This window comes from Suricata suricatta, chromosome 5 (genome assembly GCF_006229205.1).
Source record: "Suricata suricatta isolate VVHF042 chromosome 5, meerkat_22Aug2017_6uvM2_HiC, whole genome shotgun sequence".
NCBI classification, from domain to species: Eukaryota; Metazoa; Chordata; class Mammalia; order Carnivora; family Herpestidae; genus Suricata; species Suricata suricatta.
In genome coordinates, this window is record NC_043704.1 from 79,838,690 (window position 1) to 79,847,883 (window position 9,194).

A 9,194-nucleotide genomic window follows, 5' to 3' on the forward strand; every position below is an offset into this window, starting at 1 on the left:
TTAAATCTTGCAAATGTGATTATACATGATGAAATGAACATGTCTTGTCAGCCACTAACAAGCTTTTTAAGAATTTTTTTAAAAGTTTATCTTAGTATGAGTGGAGGATGGGCAAAGAGAGAGAAAAAAAGAGAATCCCAAGCAGGCCTCCACATGGTCAGCACAGAGCACAATGTGGGGGGTCAAACCCACAAACTGTGAGATTACCTAAGCTGAAATCAAGAGTTGGACACTTAACTGAGCCACCCAGGCTCCCTCAGCCACTAACAAGAATCTTAAGGTAACACTCTTAATGTCTCCCTGACCCAAGCCTATCTGGTATAATTGTGCAATTTGAGCATTGCACAAAGATGCCTGACCAAGGGAGCTAATGGGGACTAAAACTCTGCCAGAATTCCCCTTGTCAACCCATCCCCTTGTACAAGGCTACAACTGCCCAGAGGAAAGGTACATTTTTTCTTTTGTACCAAAGTGCCCATCTATAGGTCAGCACATCTCTAATATTAGAAGGGAATTCCTTATTCTCAGGATGGAATGGCATGCTCTAGCTTGTAAATGTGTAGCTTCCCTAAGCACAGAAATCTGAGGTGAATGTTATAAGTATGAATGGGTATTATTGTAGGATGAGAAAGAATTGGGAGTATAAAGAAGGCCTAGGACAGGTATTTTTTAGGACATAATTTTTCAAAACACCCTGCATCGATAGGAATTAGAACAATGTTATACAGAGCTAAGATGAAGTGGAGAAAGACAACTTAGTGGCAGGACCGTGGAGGAAATACCAGGCTGTGCATTAGAAGGGCAGTGGTTTGGGGTGATAGAACTTGAGGGGAAAGCTGTGGTGGAGGAAAGGAGATCTGTCGCAGACTATGAGTCTGGAGTTCTCAACACAGAATTGAATATGAGAGAGGCTAATGTCCGGGAAGAGACAAGAGCCCCAGATGGGTTTTGTCACCATATATGAGCTCACAAGATATTACCCACATGGTGAACGTGAAGAAAACAAGATCTTACACATGTGAATGTGGAGAAAACAGTCATTAAGTTGTGTAAGAGGCAAAGGGTCTGAGGGGCAAGTGGAGTTTATGATCAAGGTACATTGGCACCAAATGGAAAGTAATTTCCTGCAGGTGATATAACAAGTTACTCGTGATTCCATTGCAATATCTTGCTACCTAGCCTTGGGGGTTTTCAACCCCTGGGTGGCTGCTTTCTGCCCTAAGCCTTTTTGTAACCCATTTATGTAAGTAGAACCTTTTCCCCACAGAGATCCATCTATAAAATCCTGTGTTGGTTTCTGTATCCTGAGCCTGGCTAACTGAACAAAGCTTTGCTCCAATATTAACATTTCAGTCTCAATTTTGAAATCATAGACTCTCAGCTTATGGGAGTGGTTCTGCTTCTGGGGAGAATCCTGCCAGAATAAAGCCAGAAACAAAAAGCGAAGGAGGAGGAGCCAGGTATCCTGGCATCCTGGCATCCTGGCTCTCCCCAGTAGTCATTTGATCTTGGAGTAGACCTCTCTTGAGTCTTCATTGTTTCATCTGAAAATAGGAAGCTGCCTTCCTCACTGGATTACAAGTCTCAAAAGATATCAAGAAAAACTTTGTAAACTGCAAGGCAATAAAAAGCATACAGTTTTTTTCACAAAAGGCCTAGTTTCAGAGTTTCAGAGGCTGGACCCCGAGCTGGATTAAGCCACCTGGGTTGACTGAACCTCTGCTTGGAGTGGCCTGGTTCTGGGGATGTTACTCCTGTATCTTCTGTTTCTCATCTGTCTTCTGGATGTGGCAAGGGTTTTGACTACACTCTAGCATTGATGCTTCAAAGCTTTTAATCTGTCATACAGACACAAGACAGGTTATGTTCTGACCACAGGACATCTGTCTTCTAATGGAATCTGTGGTCCGTTGAAATCCTTTCTCTTTTAATGGAGGCCGGAAAATGGAGGAAAGCCCCAGGCACCCGGCACGACCCTTAACAGATGCATTAGAGAGCTTTCCTCCCCTTGGTTGCGAGTTTGTTGAGCATCAGAGCCCACACAGCCTCACGCTCAGTCCCTCACTTGCCCTCTTTCTCTGACATACTTTGAGCTAGTGAGGATCATAGAAAACAGTGGCAAATTTAAGTAAAAGCATCTATATCAGCCTGTTTTACTCTGTTGTCATTACTAAAACAGCAGCCAAAGTGAAGGACTCATGGACCGCGAGACCATGACCTGAGCCAAAGTCAGATACTGAACCGCCTGAGCCACCCACGTGCCCCCAACTGTATGTTACTCTGAACCCAATTGTTGTCCTAGGTCTACAATAGAATATCTTAACTCACAGACTTCCAGGTTTCTGTTCTGCATATGAGGAGCTTAGAAGTTAGCATTCTTAACAAGTTAAAAAGCTGAACAGACGGAAAGATCAACAACTTTTGGATCCATAAGAGAAGGGAGGACACAGGGCAAATTGTTGCCCCCAAGACTGGAGAGAGTCACAGCCTACCTGATTAGAGACTCATAAGCAGAAAACACCGTGAGAACCAGTGGCAGGGTAGGAAAACCTAAACTATAATTGACAAATTACTAGAGGCTCTAGGGTGGACAACTCAGAATTTAAAACACCAGAGGGACCCAGTCATGGGGAAAGGGAATAACTTTGTGAGATTTACCTCCTAAGAACATGACCAAATTCTCACAGAATTTTGGAGAAAAAGCTCCTCACCCTTCCCTCAGTGGAATGGGAAAACCATTTTAAAACCAATTTGACAAACTAAAAAAAAATTAAAAAGTATACCAGAGGACCCTGTTCTTCTTAACAAAGCCTGTCCTCAGGGAAAACTGGGTAACCAGAGCCTGTCTGTCATAGGAGAAGGGAATTACACTGTTCCAGCTCATTCTAACTTTTTGCTCCACCTAACAAGAGAGAAGAACTGAGAAACACTTGTGAAGTTCACGGTGCAGAGACGTAGGCCCATGAAAAGACTGAGACCCAGTCGTAGGAGTGCAGAATAGTTCCTCTTCCCCCCTCACCACCACATTTCTAAAGGCCCATTTGCACCAGTTCCTTTTAACTGGTATCACGTGTCCTGCCAAGATTTACAAGGCACACTAAAGGAACACAATCTGAAGACACAGGACAAGCATCAGAACCAGTCATCACAGGAATGTTGGAATCCCAGCAGCCCAGGAAATTTAAAACAACTATCAGTAATATGCTGAAGGTTCTAAGGGGTAAAATAGCAAGAAGAGATGGGCAAGGTAAGCAGAGAAATGGAAATCCTAAGAAAGAACCAAAAAACAATCAAAAACACTATAACAGAAATGGGAAAAAAATGCCTTTGACGGGTTTATTAGTAGGCTGCACAGACGAGGAAGAATCTCTGAGCCTGAGGATATACCAATAGAAATCCCCAAAACTGCAAAGCAAAGAGAACAAAAACTGAAAAAAGCAGAACAGAATATCCAAGGACTGTGGGATAGTACAAAAACCGTAACATACATGCAATGGATATGCCAGAAGGAGAAAATAGAAACAGAAGGAATATATGAAACAATAGTGATGGAGGATTACCCCCAAATGTCAGTCACTAAGCACAGAGCCACACGCCTACAGAATACTAAGCAGGATACATTTTTTAAAATGCTATATAGCCAGGCATATCTTTTTTTTAGTTCTTTATTTTGAGAGAGAGACCGAGGCAGAGAGTGAGCGGGGGAGGGGCAGAAAGAGAGAATCATAGAATCTGAAGCAGGCCGACAGCTCAGAGCCTGATGCGGGGCTCGAACCCACAGATTGTGAGATCATGACCTGAGGTGAAGTCAGATGCTTAACCAGCTGAGCCACCCAGGCGCCCCCAGGCATATCATTTTCAAATGATAGAAAATCAAAGATAAAAATCCTGAGAAGCCAGAGGACAATCTATACAATTGCAACTTTCCTTGAACTCATTAGCTAGGTAAGGTTTCAGGTAGCTGGTTATCTAACTCCAGTGAAATACAGGAGTCTCTAAAAAGAGACAAGACACAAAACACTGACTTACATGAAAGGCACAGAAAGAATATGGGGTCCTATCATAAGTAGAGAAGAATTATTCAGCTAACATTTTAATCCAGTTGCTCAAGTCTGAGTGTGAATGTGGGATAATCTGAGAGGACAGGACCCCTAGGAACCACAGAAATAAGGGATTTCATACCCACTGGCAGGCATTTCCTCCATGGACCCCCATAAGATTTTCACTCATAACGAAGTCTGGCTAGCAGAGGAGGAGTCTAGAAGAGATGACTTCCCTGGGATACAGGCCTGGAGGACAGGAGCAGTCTCTATTGCAGGAAAGGCAGGAAGCCTTGTCTGGAAATGTATCTCAGTCAGAGCAGAAGGCTGGCTGGTGGGCCAAGAACAGCAGCCCCTACTCCTCCCAGAGCATGGCTGAAGGCTGATTATGGCTGTAAGGAGCAGAAAGAAAAACGTCATCATGGGCTCAGTCTATCAGAGGTCTCCTACTGCTGGGGGAGGACAGGATCCCTGACCAACTACCACCCCCGAAATGCAGGGATGTAGGGCTTGCCTAAGACTGAGGTGGGACCAAGGAATCCTGCCCCAGCCAGGTGACCAAGCACTGGTAGTAAGAAGCAGCTGCAATCTACTCTAGGGGAGGAGTAAAAGAGTCAAGAGACAACCTTTCTGAAATGCAGGCAAAGGCAAACAGTAAAGGCCTAAAGAGAAGAGTAGAGCAGGAACATTGAGGAAAAGGTAAGCTTGTCACACCGTAAGTACAAGGTAACACTAGAATTGGAAGCCACTGGTGAACTGAAAGTAAATGTAGAACAAAACCCAAACCCAGCTCCACTCTGACTACAGTCACTCAACCTCCCACATACTGTGGCCCAGCAAAAGGCTGCCCAATTCCAGGCTTAAACACTACATGCCTCAGTTTTTACTGTCCTATACAATGTCTGCCTTTCAACCAAAATACAAAATACACAAAAAAGAAAAATATAATCCCAAAGCAACCAGCAGAAATAAAACAGACTCATCTATGATTTATGTTGGAACTATCACTTAAATAACTACAATATGTTAAAGGCTCAAGTGGAGAAGGTGGATAACATGTGAACAGGGGGAGAATTTTAGTAGAGAGATGGAAACTATTAAAAAAAAGCGTCAAATGGAAATAATAGAAATAACACGATGACAAAGTATTACATGCATTTATGGCTAAAAAAATATTCAGCAAACTAGGAATAGAGGAAAACGATTTCTTCTGTGATTGTTATCTACAAAAAAATCTATCTTGACTGCTTTGCTGGTAAGTCAGAAACAAAGTACGTGTGTTTTCTCTCAAAATCCTATTCGAGGGGCATCTGGGTGGCTCAATTGGTTGAACGTCCAGCTTCGGCTCAAGTCGTGATCTCACGGTTCATGAGTTCAAGCCCCGCATCAGGCTTTGTGCTGACAGCTAGCTCAGAGCCTGGAGCCTATCTTCGGATTCTGCATCTCCCGATCTCTCTGAACAACCCCCCTCCTGCTGTCTGTCTGTCTTTCTCTCTCTCAAAAAAATAAAACAGTTTTTAAAAAGCATTTTTTTAAAAAACCCTATTCGACATCAAACTGAGTTTACTAAGACAAGAAAAGGAGGTTTTATACATACCGGAAAGGAAGCAATAAAACTGTTTCTATTCATAAATGAAGTGTTTTCTATGTAGAAAATCCTCCAAATTCTACAAAACAGATACCAGACTTCATAAGCTACCATGTGACAGTATGTGTGGTCAATGTAAAAAATTAGTTGAGTTTCTATATTGTAAAAGTGAGTGATTGGAAATTTAATTTTTTAAAATAGTGCCATCTATAATACACTAAAAAACATTAAATACTTCAGTATAAATCTAACAAAGTATGTGTACAATTGAATGCTGAAAACTACAAAACACAGATGAAAGAAGGCAAAGCCCTAAGTAAATGGAGACATAAACTGTGTTCATAGATTAGAAAGCCCGATGTTGCAAAAATGTCATTTCTCTCCAGATTGATATATAGGTTCAACACAATTCTAATCAGAAACATCATAGGCTTTATAGTAGAAATAGACAAGTGTGTTGTCAAATTTTTATGGAAACGCACAACGTTGAAAAAGAACAACCATGTCGAAGGACTCATACTTCCTGGTTTGGGGACTTACTGTGAAGCTGTGGTAATTGAGCCAGTGCGGACTCAGTAGAGGGCAGGAAGGAGAAAGCTTTAGTAGCTGAGTTCGGAGTTGATTATTTCAGATTAATCTTTCCAGCTATCTAGTAGATCCTTTCAGTTTGTAGATTTGTGTTTTATTTCTTATAGTTATTAATTATAGTTTTAAATAATCATCATTCCATGTTTTATATTATTCTTTAAGGACTCCAAATTTTCCCATGTTGCTTTGTCTTCTGTGTCAACCATTTCCTTCACGACTGTATTTTTCTTTTCTATCTCATTTAATTTCTTAGCTGTTTGCTCACTTCCTTTAGTGCCACTTACTGAATTTACATTTGAGCCTGTTCTCCCTTGGGTGCTGTAGTGGGTTGAAAGGCTACTCCCCCCACCCCCCCAGGCTAGGTCCACTCTCAAAAACTGTGAATGTGACTATTTTTGGAAAAGGAGTTAGGGCAGATGTAATTACCATGTGGATCTTGAGATGAGAACATCCTAGATTATCCAGATGGACCCAAATTCCAAAGACAAGCATCCTTAGAAGAAAAGGAGAGCAGACGTAGAGAAGAAGGGAATGTGAAGATGGAGGTAGAGATTACAGTGATGCATGTACAAAACCAAAGAGCCAAGGATTGCTAGAAGCCACCAGAAGTGAGGGGGCAGCCTCTTGAGGAACCAGCCCTGCTGACTCTTTGCTGGCGGACTTCCAGCCCTTAGAAACACCAGAGAACCCATTTCGGTTGTTTCCAGCCACTCAGTGTTTGGTGGTTTGTTAAGGCAGCCCTAGGAATCTCACACACTCAGCTTCCTAGAATTTCCTCTTCGAGTCTAAATTTCTTTTGTTCTGCTTATTTCTTGAGTTTGAGCAACTCTCTTTTAATTTCTTCCTGTTCTTTTTCCAAACTCATTTATGTTTCTGATTTCTGATTCTAGGCAATTTTTCATATTTCCAAATACTTGTTCGAGGCTATTTAGTTCAATCTAGAAGGTCGTCATGCCATTTTCTTCTGCTTCATGGTTGCTTCCTGTGGTTCGGATTTGTTCTGTTTTGTTTGCTATCTCCCTTGGAATGGTGGAGGATTTCTCACTTGCGATGTATTGATTCTTTTTTACCTTTAAGTAAATTTTGCATAGATTTATATCATTTTCTTCAATTATTTTTGTGGATCTGAGATGGTTTACAAGATTCTTAGTTTAAAGGTGCCCTCTTCTGTCAGTGGCTAAGTACAGACTTTTAAGTATAGTTTTGGTGGTTGGGGAGGGATTGTAAGTCCTCCGTGTGAAATCCAAGCCTGTAATGTGCACTGAAGAGTATAGAGCTTTATCTGAAGGCCCTTGCCTTTCCAGTTCTGTAGAGCTGAAACATTCTGTGTTCGCAGGAAGAATGTCCAGAAGCACACAGCATTCTTGCATTACCCTCCAGTGCTCACTTCACATCCCCTTCTATATGATGTGATCTTGGCACCATCCCAACCTGTGCTCCCCACTTCCCTCTCTCTTTCTGTGTGCCCTGTCTTTCTGGAAACCACTGGTTTGGTATTTGCCACAAAAACAAGGAAATGCAAACCAAGAAGGAACCAGTTGAGAGGGGATGAGAAGGAACAGAATTCAAAGAGGAGAGAGGGACAAAGGGAGTTCCTCAGAGAATGACAAAATGAAGTTCCAGGACAATGCTGTTTACCGTGGGCTTAGAGAAAGCCAGTCCTGGAGGGATCGTTCCCCCACCACCCCACTCAAAACAGGAAGGTAATATCTAATATTTGTGAGTAAATATACGAGAAAAGTTTTATAGCTCTGTCAGAATTGGGGGATAAAACAGGATATTACACAAGAATACTAAGCAAGCACACACACACAAAAGTGATTAACTCTGAGGTAGGAAGAATTTAAAAGAAAGAAAATTTAACCACGAATTATGGCTCACCAAATAACATTTATATAATAAAAATACAATGATCAAATACTGATTTAACCGAACATGATACTAGAAGGAGTATACTAGGCATGGGGTATAGAGAAGTGTGTATGGGTGAGGGGTGAGTTGTAAGATAGCTAAGCTTTCATCTTCCATTGTAGCAAATAATTTCTAAAACAAAAATAAAGAAGCAATCTTAGGATTGAGTTCAGGAGGCACTAATGTCCCATTCTCCCGCCTCTGGCCTCCATACTAGATACCTTCACTCACATACCTCAGCTCCCTTGAAGGCAATTTCCCTTCACCTTCTCTACATCGTAGCATACTCTAAGACTCAAATCAGGCCCCCCATTCTTCCGAAAGTCACTCCTGTTCGCTTGAACAAAACTGGTCCCTGGGCTCTCATAATCCTAATATATTACACTTTTCTAGCATCTCCTATTTTATTAGGTTGCAAAGATACGGAACTTGCAGAAAATTCTGAGCCCTCAGAGGAGGCAGGGGGATAATAAACATTCAGTAGGTACAGACACCCAAGAGAGGATGCAGCATGTTGCTTTGAGGCCTGGTGACGAGCACATAGAGTGACGGATGGGAAAGAAAAGGGGCTCGTGAGGGCTGGGAGGAGGCCAAGGTGTTTGGCATGTACCCCTTCAAAAGGCCTCTTTCTAGGAGAGGCCTTGACGCATATATGGAGAGAGGAGTGAGCAAGTAGAGATGTTTGAGGTATCAGTGTTTTTGCTGTCTTTTTTTCCTCCAGCCTAACAAGGGTTCTAGCGAACTTACTCAAGACTGTCCACATCAGCTGCTCTAAGTCCTTACCTTAGGCCCTCCTGCGCGCCGGTCAGTGCGGACAGCCCCGCCGAATGCGGCTGCAGTGCCTCTGTAAATGCAGTAGTTGGAGTCGCAAGTGTACTTCCTCTCCATAAATCCACTCGAAGTCCGACCTTGTCTGGGGAGCCTTCTCTAGCCACTCCGTCTCACTCGTGATCTCCTGATCTTCTGAACTCAGAGCAGTTCTCTCTGGATCACTTTGGAGTAGGCAGAGGGTGCCCTGCCCAGAGCCCCCCAGAGCCCTTCCACCACATGTGTCTTCACCCCGCCCC

At 42.6% G+C, this 9,194-nt stretch overlaps 1 protein-coding gene across 1 annotated transcript in view; it reads right to left on the reverse strand.

Annotated features, from left to right (window-relative positions):
- Nucleotides 1–8,960, reverse strand: part of RTP1 (receptor transporter protein 1) — a 75,129-nt gene extending 66,169 nt beyond the window's left edge. The window contains exon 1 of the mRNA XM_029940748.1: nt 8,911–8,960. The gene's annotated coding sequence lies outside the window, so the exon portion shown is untranslated. The remainder of the gene's footprint in view (nt 1–8,910) is intronic.
- Between the last annotated feature and the right edge of the window lie 234 nt (nt 8,961–9,194).